The sequence below is a fragment of the Podarcis cretensis genome (genome assembly GCF_951804945.1).
Source record: "Podarcis cretensis genome assembly, chromosome: 5".
Classification (NCBI taxonomy): Eukaryota; Metazoa; Chordata; class Lepidosauria; order Squamata; family Lacertidae; genus Podarcis; species Podarcis cretensis.
The window spans coordinates 45715963-45738677 of NC_137174.1; the positions used below are offsets into that span (position 1 = coordinate 45715963).

Genomic DNA, 22715 nt, shown 5'->3' on the forward strand with positions numbered 1-22715 from the left:
TAAGAGATGAAGTAAACACAATGAGATTGTTTACTGCTACTGTGCTATGTAGTAATTATGAGGTCTGCAAGGATATAATATGGTCACTGAAAGTTTGGTATTAAGCAGAAATTGGTAATGGAAGACGTTCAGAGGAAGGCCTATTTATTCACGGCACATAAACAGGCAGAACAACAATCTGGTTCAAATGTACTATTTACTGCAGCAGTAGCAACAGTTCTTGAAATTGTCAGTTCACTTGAGTTAGCATGGGATTCATGGTCTATCTGCCAGCCAATAAAAAATAAAAATAAATCTTTGATATCTTTGGCATGTCTTTAACTATGATTTATGCCAGATCCTTCATTAAACTGGAACATCGTGTAGACTAAACACAAGTAAATAAAGTAGTTTACAGAACGAAGCACTGCATCTAGAAAACTGCCCAATGACCCTTGTTTACTGCTCCAGTTTACGTGAAATTAGATATGTTACTGGCGTGTTTTATATCTGATATTGAATTTTGTTGTCCAATTTGTATAGCTGCATCAGAACTACCATCTGATGTCTCGTTATGTCAGAACAGAGAGATCCTCAATATCACACATGGCTAACATTCACTGCTCCCAGTACATCCTGCTCTCTTAGAGGGTGGAAAGGTAGTCAGATGATTATTTATTTGTCCTCTGGATACCTTGTGAAAATGCATCCAAGCAGTGGTATTTTGGGCAGTATTGAAGAAGAAGACATTCCAAATATTAGGAAATATTTTTTTATTTGCTTATTAATTACATTTATCTTCCAAGGACATTAAGGTGATGTACGTGGTTCTCCTTCTTCCCATTTTAACCTCACAACAACCCTGTGAGGTAGGTTAGGCTAAGAGGTGATGACTGGCCCAAGGTCGCCCAGTGAGCTTCATGGCTGAGTGGGGATTCTCCATTTGATCCTGTTTCTCAATTTGATCCTTTTACATGGTTTTGTATGTTTTGTGATATTTCATGCATTGTGGTTTGCTGTTATTTCATTGATTAGTAATTCTTTATTGTGACTGGTAAGTGTAAACCGTTAAATTATTATTCGCTGATGTTTAATTTTATTGTTTACTATGGGATTCTAATGAATAATTGAATATTGCTTTATTTGATATAAGTTGTTTCTTTTAAAGTTATTGTGAGTTTTTAATATAGGATCTGATGGTTACTATTCATGTTTGATGTTTTATGATTATTTTTATGTGTGTAGGAAAGTGCCTAAAGTGGCTGGGGCAACCCAGCCAGATGGGCGAAGTATACCGTATTTACTCGAGTCTAATGCACCATTGAATCTAATGCGCACCTTAATTTTTGCAATGTGATTTGACCCCAAAAGGTGAGAATGAGATTTGAGTAAATACAGTAACTAAAAATTGTGATGATGATTTGAACCCTGCTCTCCCAGGTCCTAGCCCAATATTCTAACCACTACATCATGGGTAGCAGCTAAAGTTTTGATATCAAATAAACTTTTTGAAGGACAGGAGGTTGCGCTTACCTTATTTTATTGTATGAGGTGGCTGAGAGGTCTTGTTGTTAACACATGGTAAATTTGGGCTGACTTGTTAGGACAAGAGCATAAAGAATGTGAACATTCGTCCATTTGACCATTTTGTTCAGAAGAGACATACATTAATTACCTGGAGAAGGCATGCGTGTTTGCTGTTAATTTTGTTGACCATTTTATTATTTTCTATGATGTTTAATAAACATCATAAACGTTAAAACGTTAAAAAACATTAAAACATTAAAAAACATTAAAAAACCCACATTGTAGCAAAAAGTTCCACACATGTTCATAGTAGCATGAAGAGCTGTGCATGCAGGCTTCTAGCTTTATGGGGCTTCCCTAGATCGCCAAGTGACTATGCCTGAGATGGGGAACCTCAGACCCATAGGCCAAATGTGGTCCTCCGGGCCTCTCTGTCTGGCTCTTGGGATTTTTTTCAGGCTACTCTTTCTCCCCAGACCATGCCCTCACTGGCATTGCTGCACATTCCCCTTGAGTGTTTTTGCCTGGCTGGAATGTGTCCTTGAACCCTAGTCATGACTCTAGTCACGCCAGAGTGGAGAGGGATGTGTGAGTATGTGTAGAAACTAGCTTACAGTACAAAGCTATACTGGTTGCTCTGACCACTTTTGCCTCTGACCCTGCCCAACACAGGTGTGTGGTCCCTGGCATGTTTCCTTGAAGGGAGTGTATCCAGAGGTGCTATCTTCTCAAGATGATTAAGGGGCCCCGATGCGACATCCTGCTGTCACAGGTGCAACGTCATGAGGAGCCAGGGATAAAGCTGAATACCTTCTGTACACTGGGGGTGGGGGCAAAAGTGCCTCAGCTCTAGCAGCTGGCACCTATGAGTGTGCCCCTTGGGAATCCTCAACCCCTGGACTTTGTGATGTTATGTAGTCACATGGCACACCAAGAACTGCTTCTAGACTGGAAGCCACACTGCAGAGAGCTTAAAGTGTGGGGCTTCTGAGCACATAGGAAACTATTTGAAAATGTATGATGGTGATGATGATAATTTATTACTTATACCCCACCCATCTAGCTGGGCCTCCCCAGCCACTCTGGGCAGCTTCCAATAGGATATTAAAAACACATAAAACATTAAACACTTCCCTAAACAGGGCTGCCTTCAGATGTCTTAAGTCAGATAGTTGTTTATTTCCTTAACAGATGTTGGGAGGGTGTTCCACAGGGCGGGCGCCACTACTGAAAAGGCCCTCTGCCTGGTTCTCTGTAACCTCACTTCTCGCAGTAAGGGAACCGCCAGAAGACCTTCGGTGCTGGACCTCAGTGTCCGGGCTGAACGATAGGGGTGGAGACACTCCTTCATGTATACTGGGCTGAGGCTGTTTAATGGCTAATACCGCACAGGAGAAGTGGCCAATCAAAACAAACACCCCTCCTCAAAAACAGAAATATGTCAGGCATAGGCAAACTCAGCCCTCCAGATGTTTTGGGACTACAACTCCCACCATCCCTAGTGGTCAATGATGATTAGAATTGTAGTCCCAAAACATCTGGAGGGCCGAGTTTGCCTATGCCTGAAATATGTTATGTCTTACTCTTGAACAGAAAACCATTAGTTTAAAGAGGAAAGCCCCTAATGAAAATGATAGGCTTTTCTCAGAACAATGTAAACAATAATCTTTAAATATGTACACTTTCAGTTGAAAAGTCCAATGGAAGTGTTAATTTGAAAACAATGCTTGTGGAAATAAGGATAAAAGGATGAGCTGATATTTCCAAGGCATAAGATAAAGACATGACATATGTTAAAATGTTCCTAGCAAATGTTTTCTGTGGTCCACAAATAAACCCCCAGAACAGGCACATTTTTGTTTTCTCCCTGCAAAGCCTATGGTGATAGCAAAACTCCCACAGACATATTAGTTATTGTGTTTTTTATAACATCGAAAAGAACTAGCTTAGGTGAAAATTGAATCTGAGACAGGCCTCATGATAGCAAAGTTTGAACATTATATAAACTGAGACATTGAGTCCCTTGACCATCTGGTGTAAAAAAGAAAAAGAAGACAAGAGGCTGGAATCCTTCAGAAGGATACCGTTTTGGTAAGCATCTTGGGGCGAGCTGTTGAGGTTTCATTATCACATATTTCTCTTTTATTGCATTTTAATCTGGGAATGCTGTTTTGCTGGTGGCGTTCAAGTGGTTGTTCTTGCAGGACTTTATAGGCAGCATGTATTACTTGCCTGTGATCCAGCTGGTAGGGGGTAAAATCACCTCTCTCTCTCTCTCTAGGCAGAAAGATTTGGAAGAGGAAGATTTATTTTTATGCATCTCAAGGGCTGCAAAACAAGTCTTAAAAAGACATCTGTAAGGTTTTTACCTTTTTATAAATGTTTTCTTTAGGCAACTGCAGACTGTCGAAGTAAGGTTTGTTTGCAAGAGATGTAAGGTTATGGACTCCTCCCTACCCTTCTATACATTTAAAAGCTGACTGAGGAAATAAATTTCAGAGAAGACCCCTATATCCTCCCAAGCTACAATTATCAGACTGATTTAACAATAAATCTGTCTTCACAAAAAATACTGAGAATTGTAGCTCTGTAAGGGGGATTATAGGCTCCTGTAACAACTCTTAGCATCCTTAACAAATTACAGCTCCCAAAATTCTTTGGGAGAGGCCATGACTGTTGAAAGTGGCATGATAACACTTTAAATGTATGGTGTGAATGTGACCATTGACAGGGTTTTCTCTGCTTGCCAAGAGAAATTCTGTGATCAGAATACCTTTCTGATCATGCCACCTGCACACGGAGGCAATTTTTTGTAACTTCACATATTTGCGAATGGTGTTTGAACTAGCATTGACTGACCAGGAATGAGATTTTGCGGTTGTGATGGATAGCTCAGTGAAATTTTGACTCCACATGTGGCAGCTGTAAAAAAAAGACAAATTCTGTCTTGGGGAGAAAAGGGATTGAAAACGAAGCTGTCAATACTTGGAATATTGCATACAGTTTTGGTCACTTTATTGCCCCCCTCCCGCCAATATTGTAGAGCTGGGAAAGGTTCAGAAATAGCCAAAATGATCAAAGAGTTTGGAACTGCTTTTCTACAAGAGGTTGCAACATTTGGGACTTTTTAGGTTAGAAAAAATATGAATAAGAAGGGAAATAAAACTGCTTGGTGTGGAGAAAGCAGGGGTGGAGAACCTTTGACTCTTCAGATGTTCCTTAACTACAACTTCCATCAGCAAGCATGGTCAATGTTCAGGGAAGATGGAAGTTGTAGTCCAGCAACATCTGGAGGGCCATCTCTCTATCCCGGGGATAGAGAGAGGTTTTTCCCTCTCATAATACTAGAACCTAAGTTCAGTCATTGAAGTTGAATACTTGAAGATCCAGGAGAGACAAAATGTAATTCACTACCACAAGACAAAGTGATGGTAAGTAAGTTGGCTAGCTTTAAAAGGGGGTTAGAAAAATTCATGGAGGAGGAGATTGTCAAGGTCATAATGGCTGAGTACGACTACCAGTAATGGAGCCAGTGTGCCTCTGAATGCCTGTGGCTAGAGTACTCTTTCGCCCATGTCTTGCCTGTGGGCTTTCCATGGGTTGGCCACTGTGAGAACAGGACGCTGCACTAGATGGCTTGATCCAGCAAGGCTCTTCTTATACTAACCTTCCGGATGCTTTTAAAGGCAAAATCAACCATGGCAAAGAATGCCGACCCTAATGAGATGCTATGGTTAGCAATAAAACTGGTAATAAAACAGTTGGACTTATTCATGTGACATCCTTGGCAAATTAAAATGCATTGTTTCTTAGAACTTGCCTAGACACTGCTTAATATGTAGCAGGCAGCTATGTATCTGGTTTTCCTTAATGAATCAGAGGGGCAGGGAGCTCAATTCTCATTGTTAAGGCAGCACATGGGAAGGGCAGACTTGTCACTTCACTCCTCCACCAAGATCAACATGGAGATTGGCTTCTGTGCAGGGCTGGAAGCCTTAGGAAAAAGTTCCCACCGGTGCCAAACGTCATCTGTATTTGTGTTCGTATTCTATCATGTTTGCTATGGCTCTAAATACTTGACAGGCTTATAGAAAACAAACAAACCCCGCTTGTACATTACAGCTGTGTGTCACATATCAGAACCTAGATAAGATGATGGGGATCTTTTGACTGGATTTGCTGACCCTTCACATTTAAGTAAATAGCTGCCAGAAGGAAGCAAGACTACTTTAGATTTGGGTGTGTGTGTGACTTTGACCCTTTCCTCATGTCATTTTCAGATAACACCCCTCCCTGGCTGATATTTGTTCTGTTGGGAGATATTGCTGCTCTGTGCAGAATGCAGGTGGCGCTGTGGGTTAAATCACAGAGCCTAGAACTTGCCAATCAGAAGGTCGGCGGTTCGAATCCCCGTGATGGGGTGAGCTCCCGTTGCTCGGTCCCTGCTCCTGCCAACCTAGCAGTTCGAAAGCATGTCAAAGTGCAAGTAGATAAATAGGTACCGCACCGGCGGGAAGGTAAATGGTGTTTCCGTGCGCTGCTCTGGTTCACCAGAAGCGGCTTAGTCATGCTGGCCACATGACCCAGAAGCCAATAAAGTGAGATGAGCGCCGCAACCCCAGAGTTGGTCATGACTGGACCTAATGGTCAGGGGTCCCTTTACCTTTACCTTTACCTTTACTAGGGACTACAAAACATCCTAGATTGAGGGTTTACTGAATGTGCATTGAAAAACTCTAAAACTATTTGGAAGGATAAAACTGGTTTTATCTATCCAAAGCTACATAGCATTGCTTTCAGTTGTGCCTACTTTTCAAAGGCAAAATGTGAGGCTTGTACTTCCTGTTCTTTGCCACATTGCAAAACATCTTGGGAAGTTTCTTTCAGATTGCTTTTACTGCATCATTTTTGCAATGGTGCCATTAGCAGAAGGGCATTTGACTAAGTACAACCCTATTGCTTTCATAAGGCCACGTTTGTTAATATTTTATAGCAGAGTGCTTTTTATTATTATGTAGGAGCAACTGTGGAACTGAATGGATCATTGTTGTTCATCAGAGCTTTTCCTGAATGGATGATGTGCAGCTAATGAGCCACTGTAGTCAGGGCTGAAACGTTTCAAAATCATGACTGCATTTTCCAATGGGAAATCAAGTAGAGTTTGATTAGAAAAACTGACGTGGTGGTGTAGATGCAGCAAAATATATCCATTATTTGCATTAAAGTATGGAAGAATATAATTTAATATTACTGTTGATACTATTTGGGCCTGATGGAACAAGTCTAGAGACTTAGGGTCTCTTGCAGTGGAAGTTTCATGTGTCCCCTTTAATACTTATTACAAAGTCAGATTTTGAAAACTACCTTTGGTATTTCCCTAACACTGATGAATAGTGTTGTACTAAGTATATTATGGATTTATTTTAAATGATATATAAAATCATCTAAAGCATTGCTATCTACAACAAGGCTTATCTCAGAAAGATAGACCTCTCTAACAGATTACAGCTGTGTTTGGGATGTCAACTTTTAATATAGCCAAGAAAACACAAGCATACAAAAACTTGGGTGCTCTCAAAACTAACATGCACTGAAAAAGTGACTGGATAAAATACAGTATTTTGCAATTATTGCCAAAGTAACTTATTACCAAAGAACCAAGAAGAAAAGAGAGAGTTAGGGGAGCGTCAAAGTCAACTGGAACTTTGTATTAAATACTGCAAAGACAACTTTACTGATTCATATGTTAAATGTTATTTTTTAGATGTATTGAACTTAAAAACATTTCGGTGTATAGAACTTGTTATGAAAGGAATATGTATACTGTATTTTAGAAATGTGTTTTTTTGTTACGCATTATGTAATATAGCATGGTTATGAAATGCTAGCAAAATTCTGCTACACATTATTTTTGTTGTCAGTGCTAAAAAATTAAAACTTCACACAAAGCACATTATAAAATCACACTAATACATGTTTATAAAAAAGATACCGTTTATTACAGCATTCTTCCTATTCTTAAAAAGATTCTTTACTGTTACTGTTTCATTGCAGAGAATCCCAAATCTCTGGTCTTAAATGCAAATAACATTAAGCTATTATCCTTGCCTGCTGGGCAAGATTTTACAAAGCTATTAGACTTAAACCTTTCACACTCCAGGTGTTCTTTTAAGGATTTCATGATTCGATCACAGTCTGAGAAAATTATCATACAGCATACCCTGAGTGAATATTTCCCCCACCAGCTCTATCTAACAAGCCTTTATGAGTCATATTCATTTAATTTTGTCATTAAACCAGAGCATATCCAATCAGCTGTGTATTTAGATAAGGTGGCTTCTTAAGCTTCCAATGTCATAGCTGCACTATGCCACTACTAGGTTTCAAAAGCGTATTTTGTAACAACGAGATGGTTGGCTGTAGTGGTGCAACTACACAAATTCCTGAGGCCATTGATGAAAACGTCTGAAGTTACATCACACATAAGAATTTTGATTCCTGATCCACTGCCCCAGTTTGCTCTGGGTGTTTGAAATGTGATGCTCGTTCAGTTTCACTTGGTACCCTGGAGGTACTATATCAGCTCCCCTTCTAAACCCATGATGCTCATGGAGCTAAAACCGAATGTAATGTTTCTCAGCTTTGTTCTTTTCACTGCTGCCGAAACCAGTGGCCATTCAGATGAGCCTGCTGCTTCCTATTGCCCTCTAGGATTTTGGCTGCAATAGCATATGGCAAATGCAGAGTTCTTTGGCTGTTATCATCTACAGCACAAGCTCGCAAGCAGAGCATTTCTTCCATGCTATTCTGAAATGAATGCACGCCTCATTTACTTAATAACCTAATAATTATGAGTAAAATGCTGAGGGATCATTTCCAGTATATCTCGGACATCCCATAATCCATACAGAGACATAGTCATAGGATAGCAGAGCTGTTAAATGAAGAACAGCAGGGTCTGCTGAACCTCACTACCTTATGAGGATATTAACCCATATTATCTCGTCTACAATGTGCCATATGCTGAGAGCAGAAGAGGAGTGACGGGAAGGACAATAGTTCACTGGATGGGAAAATGTTTTGTGTGCAAAAGAGTCCAGATTTACTCCTTGGCATCTTCAGGTAGGGCTGGGATAAGGCACCTGTCTGAAACTCTTGAGAGCTGTTGGCGGATAGTATAGATGATGATCCTGATGGACCAAAGGTAAAAAGCAGTTTCCTATGTTCCTGTGATCACAGTGCATGCTGGGTATCAACAGGAGTCTGAACATGCCTTTTATTCCTGTGTTAATCATGAAGTTCATAGATCAGAAGAAGCCACAATGGGCTAAAAATACATCCCCAGTATGATTCCTCACAGTTATGTATCCTGTCTCAACCGTTTTCACTTTGAGCTTTTTTAAAATATTAGAATGGAAATCAATAGAACAAATAGAAGAATGTAAAAAAGAGGCCAACCAGGAACCCTTTGTGCTGGGTTTTTTTCATAGATATATGAGTACAAAGATGAAAGTTTCCCCATAAAGTAGGCATATTGGTTAGAAATGATGGACCATGACTAGGAATATCAAATCTAGTTCAGCTTTGAATCTTACTAGGTGACTTTAGCCTAAACCACCTCACAGGATCGTTGTGAAGATAAAACAGGAGATGGGAAGAAGAGCCAAGTATGCCATCCTCAGCTTCTCTTTATAACCTGCTCTTCATTGTTCACACCATCCCAGATCATAAAACAACTTAAAAACAAAACAAAACAATCTGTCTTTGCATTAAGCTATATTTAAATAGACAATATACTAATTTGGGGCTGTAGAACATAAATTTCTAGTGAATTGTTCTAGTGTATTACACCTTGAGTAGGGGCCTGAGTAGATAGTCACTACTTATATGTGCTTTAAATTAAAATGGGTTGAAAAATACATGCGTACATCATGGGTGATGTGCAGCCCATGTAATTTAGCAACAAAAATCCCATGATAAGTGGATCTGGGAAGTGCGTATTTTAAGGCAGGAGAATCGACTGAGCAGCACAATATCATAAAGCTTGTGAAGAAGAATATTATTCCATTCACAACTCATTATATTTGCTCAGATTGGATTTCTTAACCATATTGATTATCACTCATAACTTTAAGGGATGTAAGGAAGTCAATAAATGTTCTCACTAGCTTGGAATCAGGACCCAAGATTATGTCCTTTGGCTATGGTAATTCCCGCTGCAATATTTGTATCACTGACTGTGGCCACAGATGTTTTAGAGAGTGCAGCAAGGTTTTCCTACAGTAGAGTCAGAAGGGATGGATGACCAAGGATAGAAATAGTGGAGTCTCTTGCCCATATCAAAAACAGTGTTGCACGCCATCCCAGTCTCTGAAGCGGTGCGACATTCCAGGGCTTCCAGAAGGGAGAATGTGATAATATATTTGGAAAGGACTGTAGTCCTAGAACTATAAGTTGCAGGAGAGGATGTGCTTTTAATAAGACGCAATGAAGAACATTTGCCATTTGTAGCCACTGGCCCTATCCACAGGAAGTGAGGTCATGAGTGCATATCCCCGGTCGAACAATCATCAATCATGTGGATTAGAAATTTAAGGGGATCAGGGGCATTTCATTCATTCTGTTGCTTTCCACCCTGAACAGCTGATCAGCACTAGCATTGACTGCTTGATGCAGCTCTGAACTCTCAGGCCTGGCTGCCAAATCAGGCTGGGGAATCATGAATGGACAAAGACTGCATGATTCCCTATCCAGCTAGTGAGGACCACACGGAAGCCTGCATTGGTATGCATGGTGCATATGGCCCATGGCTGAACAGGTGGGCCTGAAACTAATCTGTGCAATGGGATTATGAACTCAGACTTTTAAAAAACTGACAATTCTATCAAGATGTCAGGTGTGTGTATGTGTGAATTGATGTGAAATGCAGATAATTGCACTGCTTATTAAATGATCCTTTAAATGGGTACTCGATGCAGTTGGATAGTTGATGCAGTTAAACAGGCTCTCTGAAGTATTGTGGAGAGTTCTTAATATTGCCAAAGAGATGCAGCTGTTTCTTTCACCAATCTAACTACTAGGTCTATCAAGTTTCAGAAAGGACTGCACCACCAGCCTTCATTGCTCGTTGTTAAGTTAATACAGCTAAATGAATACAGTTAATATCTCAGAAAATTCCATTTGTCTGGTGATCACCACAGTGTTTAGTGGTTACAAAGGCAGAATTGTTTCAGAAATGAGATGGAGAAGCATCCTCATCTTGTATTGTGCAATTGAAAATAACAGAGTTGGAATTGTCCTTCCCATCCATTTATTTGCTAATCTACTTGCTGCCGTTGACTGCACCATTTTTCAAAGGCTAAAGGACAAACTCCTGGATTTAAAATTAATTAAGCATAGGAACATAGGGAACTGGCACTATCTTATACCGTGTCAGACTATTGTACTATCATTGTTTGCAGGCACCAGCAGTTGGTCTCCCAAGTTTCGATAGGAGTCTGTCCCAGCCCTGCCTGGAGATGTTGAGAAATGAAATGAAGATCTTTTGCATGCCTTCTACCACTCTGTTTGACTTAGCAAAAAGGGACCAAGGTAGTTTTCATATTATCATGGTATGTAGTTGCATGTTATTACAGCAGCATGTAGTTACGTGTCTACATGTGTAAATCTTTGCATGGTGAAAAATTAAATAGTTAAATTAAATAGTGACTACTGTAAATTTAAGTGCAAAACTGCTCAAAGATGACGCACAGTGTCTCTTCAGGGTTCTTTGGAGGACAAGTTTTCTTGGTTAGATTTCCAAACCACAGAAACGTTTTTTGAAACCTGACTTATGGCCTAGTTGTGAACCCAGCAAAGAAATGTTAAAAAGGGAGGGCATCCATGGAAAATTTCAGAATTGCAAATGATCTGGATTATGGGAGTGCCCATAATATTTGAGAAAGGGAAAAGGGAGATCTTGTTTATCTGCTGACCTACTTTGCCCATTTCTTCAGGTCCCTTTCACTCTGAAAGCCTTGCTTTTCTGTTTTCAGTTTATCAGCCAACATTTCTATTTACCCTGTCTAGTCTTTGAGAAGTTACACCACCTACTCGTGTGCTCCTCAGGGATGTTTATACTCCTTTGTGCTGTATGATTAACTACAAGGGAGCCCCAGTAAGCTTTAGTAATGACTGAAATAGTTTCATCCTCACAAGAAAATAGGACTTTTATGTACCAGGGATGGCAACCTGAAACCAGTAGATATTTACTAGATTCATATATAGAACCTTGTATGTTCTGGTGGGGTGGGGATGGTGAATGAGACTGGTAAGAAAAAGATATATAAAGGAATGTAATTTAAGTCACAAGTGTACTATATAATATACACATTTAACAAGATACGCTCTTTAAATTCAGAGAGTGAGAGGGAAATTCAACATACTGGTACTTTCTATTGATTTGTTTACTTGGATAACTTTGGAATAAAGATAGATATGTGATGCAGCACAGATGTAGATTCAGGCTTATTTAGCTTTGACTAATGACTAGCCTCAATTATAAACACAATGGGATTGCACAATTTATCTGACTTCCAAGCTGAGCGAATTCAAAGAACATGAAAGGCCTCAATATGTTTCTTCCTCTCTGTAAAAATCCCCACTCTTGTGTTACAAATTTAAAACACAAGTCTCCATGGCTATAACCTTCTGCTGTACTTGTGCAATGCCAGCTGTCTTCTTTTGAGTCTCAATCAGAGTCACAGGCAAATAAGACACAAATCAGAGTTGCTATATTTGAGCTGCACTGAAAATGACATATGGAAATGCTAATAGTTGACAGATCTATGCCACTTGTATGGAAGAAGGTTCCACTACAATGAATGGGACTGAAGTCTAATATAAACAGCTACTGTTTACGTGTTGTTGGAGTACTGTGGCTTCTCAGTAGGTTCTGAAGATTCCGAAGACATGCCCAAACTGTGATTCCATTATATGGCCTGACTCAACCTACTATGTGCATACCACAAACATCAAAATATGTAAAAATGAATAAGGCTGTGCACACAACAAACTTTGTGTCACCCCTAGTCATACACCAACACATCCAGGAGAGTGTCCTCTCCAAGTGAAATAGACACATATCCAACCCAGTGCTTGTTTGGACTCAAGACATCATCAAAACTAGCCAATGGATATAGAAGACAATAATGAACTGCTGCTATGTGTCCCCCCCTCAAATATGTATTCTGTACCATCTGAGTGGAAATTGCCATCAGTAATACCTTTTATACAGAGGCCTATGACGAGGAAATGCATTAATCACGGCAAAACTGAACACTGAACTGTGCTTAAGTAAATGCGACTAGGCTATAGAAGTTCTCCCTAGAACTTCTTATTTGGCTTGTATTCCCCCTGACACCTTCACCATGGTTATGTACTGATCTGAACCATGGTTAATGTTATAAGTACTCAAAAACAGCGAGGGTGTTGTTATTAGCTTCAAACCCTGTGTGCCCCCCCCCATGCCGTGTGCATTAGTTAAGACTAAGGTTGCTGCCAATGTAACCTCAAACTGTGGTTAAAGCTGGTGAGAGAAGCAGGGAAAAGATCGGTTTGAGAGAGAAGATACTGGGGGAAGAGAAAGTGTTGGGTGTAGTGAAGGGTTAACCTTCTGTGTCTCGAGACTGAGGGGATGGGCTTACAAGGGAAGTAAGCCAGGATGTGACGAAAGCAGCTTGGAATGTTGTGTACTGAGTGAAAATCGAAAGCAGTTTTGTTGCATCGCTGCAAGCAGAGGGAGAAGATGCAGCTTGAATCAGATGGAAGTTGGAGTTTGTAAATACACTACTTTTGTGCCAATAAAGGGATATTAGGACAGAAGAAACGTTTGGGACTCATTTACTGCTCTTTCGACACACGCCCCTGTGTAACTCTGCTAATTGCTTTACGATCTACAGAGGCTCCCAGGGGAAGCGTGGCTGGGCGCCGAACAATAAAGCAATAAATCTACTGAAGAAAAGCCCACTACCACCCAGTCCTGAACCCTTAACCATGGTTAGCAGAATAGCTGTATTAAATCAGCACTGGCCCTAAGGTAGAAATCCTAGTATATTTTGTAATTTAACCTTTCAAAATAGAGTGAATATTGTCAGACCCCTGGGAAGTTATTCGTCCTCTTCCTGTTCTGTTTGAAGCAGATATTCATTTCACACAGTACATAGGTACTTGTCAAATCTTAGAAGGCTAGCTGTCATGTATTCACTCATATGAAACTGCAGGAACTCCAGAGAAAAGCAAGGAGCAGGAGGGGCAGGAGAGAGAACTCCATGCTCATGCTCATGCTCAGGCGGTCTGCGATTTGTGATTCTTTCACTCCGTCTTCTGACTTTTTCATGTTGTTTGCACATGTTCAGTAGAAATGGGCAATACATTCACTGGGTAATGCAGGCAGTTTCTGCAAGGAGAAAGCGTCCGTTTTCCTAATGTTCTCAAACCAGAGGCCCGTGTTAAGTAGATTAGATGGTTTCTCTCCCCTAGATTGACTTTTGGCTTGTGTTAAGTAGACTGAATGGCTTTTCTCATCCCCTAGACTGACTCATGTTGTTCTTGCCATGACAGATGCTTCTCAAACCAGCCTCCTCCTGCCAAGTGCTCTACACTGAGACTGTGTACACATTACCAGCTTAAATCGCAGCTAAGTCGTTCTTTTTCTCAATTAATATTGAAGCTGGTTTGGGGGGGAAAGGCATCAAAATACAGTATTTTATAAGAAACAACAGGATAGATACTGGATGCAGTGTAAACGTTAAGAGTGTATGCAGTCAGAGTACAATGGGAGTTGGTCACTATGTGGATCAATATCACATGGAACTTCTCCACATTCTTTCTGAATGTTCTTGGTGGAAACTGACAGGAGGGTGGGGTGAGCCCATAAAACAATGGTGATCTATTTGATAAGTTGTTCTATATGTTAGAGACCTTGTCCCAGAAAATGGGAAGACCCTTGATGGAACTTTGATGAAGTTACACTGCCTGTGTCTGGCTGGTGCCTAGATGGAAGGCAGTCTTGAAACGACATGAATGGTGCCTTGACATTCATGGATGAAAGGCAGAATATACATGAACAGACTAACCTCCGTTGTCTATGCTCTGGGAACCTCTAGGCTGGATGTCTGCAATCTGTTATACACGTGAAGTTTCCAAACTGCAGCTGGTGCAGACTATGGCAGCCAGATTGTTGACTGGGACAGGATAGTCCAAACATATAACACCTATTCTGGCATGACTGCACTGGCTATCAAATCGTTTCCAGGCTCAAGTCAAAGTTCATTAGTGGACAGAATAATAATAATAAAAAAGGCAAAGCATTTTATTTTTACAAATCAGGCGTGGTTATGAAGAGGGACTCAAATGTTTAAAACACCAAAGAGGAATCTCAGGTTCTCAGAGGACCAAATCCCAACCCATTGATCAGCCATCAACCAAATATCCTGGGAAATTAGTCAGGAATCTGCCTAATGACAGAAGTTCAACCAGCAGCTATAAGAGTGCTCATGATTTGAAGCTATTTCTCAGGGCATTTCAATCAGTGGTGCGGTTTTTAACATACTTTTACCCAATGTGTGTTGGGATACTCAGTTTTTGCCATTGTCAGTCTGCATAGTGAGTGCTGGATATAGCCACAGATTAATTGGACTGGCCCAACAAGAAAACATTAGCTTTAACCGAAGGACAAAGAAGGCCCTTTAAGTCTTAGCAAATTTAATTTTCCTGAGCAGCCTACATGCCATTGCTCTTTCTGTACATTGTCTGGCAAGATGGATCAAATGAGTTTCCAGGCAGAGAGCAGTGTTTATTCTTAAGGTGCCCATTCTAATGCAAACCATCTGGCCCAAACATGATGTTATGAGCTTGCTAACCCTAAATGTGACAAAGTCTGGATTGTATAGTGCAAAGCTTACTTGTTTATTGATAGGAAGAATTGTTACAAAGGTATTTCAACCCTGGCCTTTAATAAAAGGCCCGTTTGTGACAAACTAGAAATGCTCCGTTTTATGCTACTGAAAGTGGCAAGTAAAGGTAAATATAGACATGGTGGGAAATAAATGTGAATATTATTTATGTAAGTGCCTTTCACATTTCTGTGGCTTTCTGCACCCTCGAAAAGCAAACTTGTCCATATTTTCATTTCCTAAGAGGGAGATAAAAGAATCCTGTTTCATGGTGTGTGTGTGTGATATCTTGTGTTGCAGCTGGTGAGGCCTGTTGTCTCTTAAGCCACATGAATGAAATGAAATGAGAGGTCTGCTTTCTTCTATTTATGGAGCAGGCAGACACCTCAGACAGTTATAATGAAACTAGACGCTGAATGTTTGTCTCATCACCTCTGCTTGCCCTCTCTACTTGCCTCCATTTAGTCTCCTCACCCTGTTTATTTCCCCAACTTGCATTCCTTAGGCAGTGAACTACTAAAGGTAGCATATACCCAAATAAAATCATGCTCTAGAATAACAATACAGATGTTTGCATGAGAAAACACTGGTGTTGTGTATAATGAGCTTCAATAAGTTACATGTTTTGCTCAAATTCTCATTATGTCGCTGAGCAGAGGTAGTACATGTGATGCTCTCCAGATGTTAGAGTAGGGAAAGGGCTATGGCTTAGGGGAAGCTCAGTGGCAGAGCACCTGAGGTCTTGGGTTCAATTCTTGGCATCCTTAGGTAGGGCTGGAAAAGACATGTATGAAACCCTGGAGACCCGCTGCGGGTCAGCGAACACTGGGTAGGAGGCTGTTTAAATGCTGGAAATTTCTCAGTTTAGATTGTATTTATAGTAGGTAACATTTTGTTTTGTTTTGCTTTAACTGAAATATTGACCTTTTAAACTGCCGACAGCACTTGCTCCACTGGAAACCTAGCTAGGAAATTATTATTGTTATTATTAAATAGCTATGTAGATGTTGTACACCCATGCAACCCCTCAGACTTGAAACCTGAATGATCTGTAAGCTAGAACTCTTGAAGGCCGTTGTAGGTTTCCCAGTTATTCAAAGCCACAGCGTACTGCATATTTTATAAACTCAGTTAATGGAGTGAATTTCATATTTAACAGTATGCTAACACTTTCAAGTAGCAACAACCGAACTTTTTTAAAAAGACTAAAAAAGCCCTCAGTCAGCAGTTTGAAGCCGTTGAGGTTATAAAGCTCAAAGCTTTGCTGGGGTTTTTTACTCTGTACCTATTATGTCGCTGTTTCCCACAGAGGCAACCTTTGACATCTTCATTGTACAGCTTGGGTTATATGTTAAAGATGCACCCCTTTACCTTTGACACTTGAGATATAAATTTCTTGAGCCCACTGTAGTTGTGATTGCAATTTGTTTTAAACGGTTTTTAAGGCTGCATTAGTAAATAAACCGATTACATTTATATCCCACCTTTCCTCCAGAAGGTTTAGGGAGAACCATGTAGATGGCACCTTATCTCCATTTTATCGTGGTTAGAGCGCTGGACTAGGACCTGGGAAACCAGGTTTCAAACCCCAATTGCCCATGCAGCTCACTGGGTGGCTGTGGATCAGTCGCTGCCTCTCAGCCTGTCCTTATCTCACAGGTTTGTGGCGGGAATTAAATGAGGAGGGGGCAGAACAGTGCATGCCACCTAGAGCTCTTTGGAGGAAAAATGTGGGGTATAACTGAAATAAATAAAAATCAATAAACACATACACCATAATGTGCCTTCTTTCCCATCTCTACATTTTTCTGACTGGAGATGAGAAGTTTCTGAACTGCACATTTTGTGTCTAGAATATCTATGCTTGGTAGAGCTTGCTGGTGAGATCCAGTCTGCCATCCCATGTCTTATAGCTTTTCATTCGCCATGTTGATGTCATCAGAAGATATAATCTTTAGTATTTTCAGCTCTCATCTTTTTCACATTATCCAGAGCAGAATTGACCATATAGGATTTCCTCATTGGAACGCCTTCCTTTCCCCTTAAGTGTGATTGAGCTGTTATTTCCCTCAAATTGAAATTGAATGCATAAAAGTATCTAATCTTCTTGAATCTGTGTCAGCAGACATACCCTTTTCTTATCACTGTCCACTTACTTTCTCCATTTTTTAAAATAAAAAATTGAGGACTGTAAATGCAATTTCAACAAGGGAATTTTAACAGTTTCAACAAGTGAAAAATAATAATATTAAAGCAGAATGAATATTTCTAACCTTGGAGCAGCAATACATTCATACACAAGTAGGCTTTGGCAAACAGGCTGATAAAGCAAAATCACAAAAATCGGATGATAAATGGATTTTTTTTAAAAAAGGTTGTTTCATACTCAACTTTCACAGCTGGTTTTTACAATGGAAGAAAACATTTTGGCATGTATTAGAAGTGTTTGTGTTTTTGAGCATATCTGGAATATGTATCTTCCTATGAAAGCACCTACTCTCTTTTCCAAGTATTTTGTGTAGAAGAAGGAAGTTTTATTATGTAGAAGCACAATATATCAGGTGGAATTGTGCTCTGACAAATGTTCCATCTCTGCAGTCACTGGAGCTTGTCATATGGAATGATTCCCCCCTTCTCCACCCCGTGTGCTGTTTTGGGGGTTCAAGTGGATGTCATTGTGCTGGGCTTTTGCTGATGCGGCTCATTAGGGGAATCCCACCCACAGTTTCATTTGTTTTCAGGATGAATGAAATAGCTCAAGATGACTTTGAGCTTGCATTCAAAACAGAAGAAGGTCCTCTGTAGAGAGTTCCACTGTTGCTGTCCCTACTGCCTGCTGCTGTCCTCATCCCAAGACCCCTATGCACAGAGAGGAAACCTCTGCCCAGTCAGCTGAACATGGGCCACATGATTCAGAGCCATCACCCCACTTGCACCCAGTTGCATGGAGGATGCTATGTGCATATAGCGGAATGTGTACAGATTCCTCATCAGATCTTTAGCCCAATATGAGAAGGTCTGAGGCCAGAGCTGGAAAGGGCAATGAAAATAGGTGCAGGGCCAACTCATGCAGCTCTCCTCTCTGTATTTGAACATTTGGAGCCTAATTCATGAAAAGGGCTAAAAACAGCAGTGCAGATGCTTCTCATTATACTTCTCCAAGGCTCATGAACAGATTCCACTCACCTGCTTATATCCCAGAAGGTAGTCACTGGAGAGATGGAACAGAGACTTTGTTACTGTTTGCTATCAGGTTTTCCTTTTGCTCCTTACAAAAGAAAAATGTGACACTTACTGCTTTAATTACTCGGCACATTACATTTCTCAAACATCTCTTCCCTATTCCCATCACCACCACAGCCCCCAAGGAGCCTATGGAAATATTGGTCATGTATCTGTATTAGATTTGAAATTGATTTTATATATATGGAATTGTTTCAAGCTGTTTTATAGGAAGTGATTCATAAACAGAATGAAATAAATAAACAGAGCATTTATTGAAATCAACAACAACCCCCAAACCCCAAGACCATCTCCACCATAGGAAAATTTGTTCCTCTCTTAGGAGAACAAAGGACTACTTTGTGGTGAGTCACAGCATGATAAAAACACCAGATAATCAGACTATCATATGATAATCACAACCATTCACATGAATGACATGGGAATCTGAATCTGTTCAGAGAAGTTGCATTTGGATAAACATCACGAGTAATCATCTGATGTGGTCTATATATAAAGAAAGGTTGCAATCCTGTATGCAGTTGTCAAGAATATAAATTCCATTGGACTCAAAGGGGCTCAACTTCATAGTAGACATGCACTGTATCATGATATTTGTTGTAAATCCTAAACTTGCGGAATAAGGAGTAAGCCCCACTGCACACAGTGATGTTACTGGTGAACAGAATTGAGCTGCACCTTTGCAATCTAAGGAACTGTTTTGTTTCAGCAAAATATATTACTGGTGGATGGATGAACCACGCTGAGGGTTTTAGGGTGTGTGTGTGTGTTACAATCAAGCAGTATATAAATTTTATGAAATAAATAAGTAAATGAATGGATGTGTATGGTCTTGGAGGCACATGAAGCAATTACATTTCTGAACTTAAGCAAGTCTGGGTCTGGCCAGTGACTGAATGGAAGACAACCTCAGAACCACATCTATACCACATTGGGCTCTAGGAGTGGAAGAAAGGTGGGCTATAAATACAAGAAAATGTTAATTAAAAAAAATGTATTTATGCGGAGTTGATTTGAATGTTCTGCCAAACATTTATCAGCTGAGGTGAATCCACAGTGTTTGCATCTGCAGTTGAGTCAGTGCTTTGATCTGTTTTAAAGGACTAACTCCATTAGCGCTCATCTTCACAATCTCTTATTTTCATAAATTCTGCTGACTCTCCTGTGTCAATACAATATGACACTAAGGAGTCGAATCTCTGTCTGAACATTTCTCCAGTTTAAAACTCTGTGTTGCATAGGACTCTGGAGAGCTGGAGTTCAAGCTTCATAGATGGCCCTGCTCCAGGACCTCCAGCGGTTGCCAAATACTTTGGGAGGGGGGGAAAGAGATGAATCATTACAAAGGAACAACAATCTTTACGAGGCTGTCTCTGCACATCATAAAAGAGCAATGGAGGGCATAAACATCCCTATTTTCCTGAATCTCAAAACCTTGAGAGAGTTTACAGTCATTTGGAAACGTTCCAAGAAAGCACACATTTAAGAGTGCTATTTTTGTTCTACACCTCTTTTTTTTATAAAAATAAAGCTTCATTTCTTCCTCCCCTCCTCCCATCTCTTTCCCTTGACTTAAACTTGCCCTTAAATAAAATAACACATTCAAGTATAGTACATGAAAAAAAGAAAAGGAAATGCTTGCCTTTTCTCAGGAAAATACTCCCTGCTGAAGGCCTGACCTATGAAGACAGTGGAAGACGTTTATGAATTTCAATGAATTTTGTATCTGGGCCTACTTCCTTGTGAATCCCTCTAGGTTACTGAATAGTGATTTGCACAATTAGGCTATGTGAACTCAAAAGGATATCCAGTTAAGTCAATGAAAAGTAATCAATAGAGAATTTGGATGTATTTCAGCTTAGGGTGCACTCTCTGGTTCTTTTAAGAGGATCACAGAACTTTGGTGTAATCTTGGTTTCATACAGGTGGATATTTCACACAGGTCTTTTACAACTGAGAGGATGATACTCAGGCATAAATCTATGCCAATTCTTTTCTCTGCTTTTCTTTTGGTCTGGTCTCTGTAGGTTCCATGGCCCAACCAAGGACACCAGCCAAGGATGGTAGCTTTTACGCTAAATCTTACACACAAAACCTAGATCACATAAGGAATAAGTCATAGACTGGGTGCGAAAATTGCTTTTCTGAGTCTCTTCGCTCTGTGAACATGACAAAAAAGAGCATTTCCTTCAGCCAATTCCAGAGTGTGCATTGTCACAATTATTCAAGAGAATACAAATGCTTTGGAGGAGGATCTTAATGGTAGGCTATCTGCTTTTCATGCAAAAGATCCCAGATCTGATTCAACATCAGGCAACTTTCTATGTTGTTACGATGACTCAATCTGTATTGAAAATGCTATGCTACAGATCATTTAGTGGGCTGACTGGGCAACTTGTCTTTGAGTCACAGACCTAGATCTATAGTTGTGTTTTTCTTGTCATTCAGATATGCTCTACTGTACTGTATTGGCTGTGGAATTGTGTGTACTGTTGACTTTTCTTATTTATTTATTCATTTGTTTGTTTGTTTCATAAAATTTATATATCACTTGATGGGGAGGGGAACCCCTCAAATAAGTTTACAAAAAGAATGCCAGGTAGATTGTGGATTTTGGTCAGAATGGTGGGTAGTTGAAGGATTATGTCTCCTACCTTTGGACACACCTGGGGTGTCTGTGGTCGCTTGATGAGCCACCAAATGAATTAATTTGCAGTTTAGTTGATATATGTGTCCATTAATCTCAACGGTATGTTGAGGGGATTTATCTTCCCTATGCAAGTTCCTATATATCCAAGGACATAGCCTGTCCTGAGGAAATAATTCCTCTTACTATTTCTCCATCATGCAGCTTTACAGCTGTTTAGCATGCCTGTCATAGGGGGCTTTAGCATTGCTCCATTTGTGTCCCAGCTGATCTGCAGCTTTTTCTGCAACTTCAGCTTTCAATAACTCAAGAGCAGTGCTACCAAGGAACATGTGTTTTTTAACATAAGTCAGTGCAAAGTCATGATGGCAGTGAAAGGTATTTGTTTACACCAGTAGACGGACAGTCAGACAGACATTTTCTTTAGCAGGTTTCCCCCCCCCACCCCATATGCTAGTAATTGGGAAATTCATGAAGGGAGTGATCTACTAGCCCCATACTCTTTGGAAACAAACAACTTCTAAATAAGATTTATGAATGCTATCCTTTTCAAGGCACCGCCATCATTACTATTACTACATTTCCATTTCCATTACTACAGTTCCATTTATGATTTGTTTCCCATGAGGTACTCCAAAGTGATTTACAATACAATAAAGAACATATAAAAACAGCTGTACAGTGCAATGCATGCCTACTAACTCCATTGAGAGCTGAGAATGCACCCTGTTGTTGCTCTCCCATGGATTTCATCCCAAAACGCATCCTGTGCCATCTGTAAGGGCCTTCTGAGGTCCAGAAATCAGTGTGGGGGGACTGCTTTCATCTATTGAAATTTGCCGCTCCCCACCCTTTGCATTCAACAGAAAATACATTTGTCTTGACAAAACCAGGTAAGATCTCATCTGTAGTAGGCACCTGGGAGAGAACTCTTAATACCCATGCTTAAATTTCTCGAGTGTATGCAAATAAATACAATGTTTCCCGGGTTTTTCCGCTGCAGCTGCCTGTCACTTTGTCACAGTGCCATCCTTTTTCATTTGCTTTATTGTTTTCGTGATCTTTTATCTCAGTACTGTGGGGACTGTTCATGGCAGATGCTGTACTGGCTGGATTGCTTCATATGCTTTGAAATACGGCGCGCTATGTACCTGAGCGATATCCATGCCTTTCAAACACATCAGTGCCATTTCTGAGGTTTTGTGCCTTTGGTATGCCACTTCGTGCTTTCCCCTCAGCAAAGCACCCCCCCACCTCCCACTGATAACTTGATAGTATCAACAGCACCCTTAAGTGCAAGTAGATAAATAGGTACCGCTTTATAGCGGGAAGGTAAACAGCGTTTCCGTGTGCTGCTCTGGTGCTGGCTCGCCAGAGCAGCTTCG

General features: G+C 40.3%; 1 long non-coding RNA gene across 2 annotated transcripts in view; it reads left to right on the forward strand.

Moving 5' to 3' along the window:
* LOC307216464 overlaps positions 1 to 22715 on the forward strand; it is a 214171-nt gene that overhangs the window by 86722 nt on the left and 104734 nt on the right. The gene's annotated exons all lie outside the window — the stretch shown is intronic.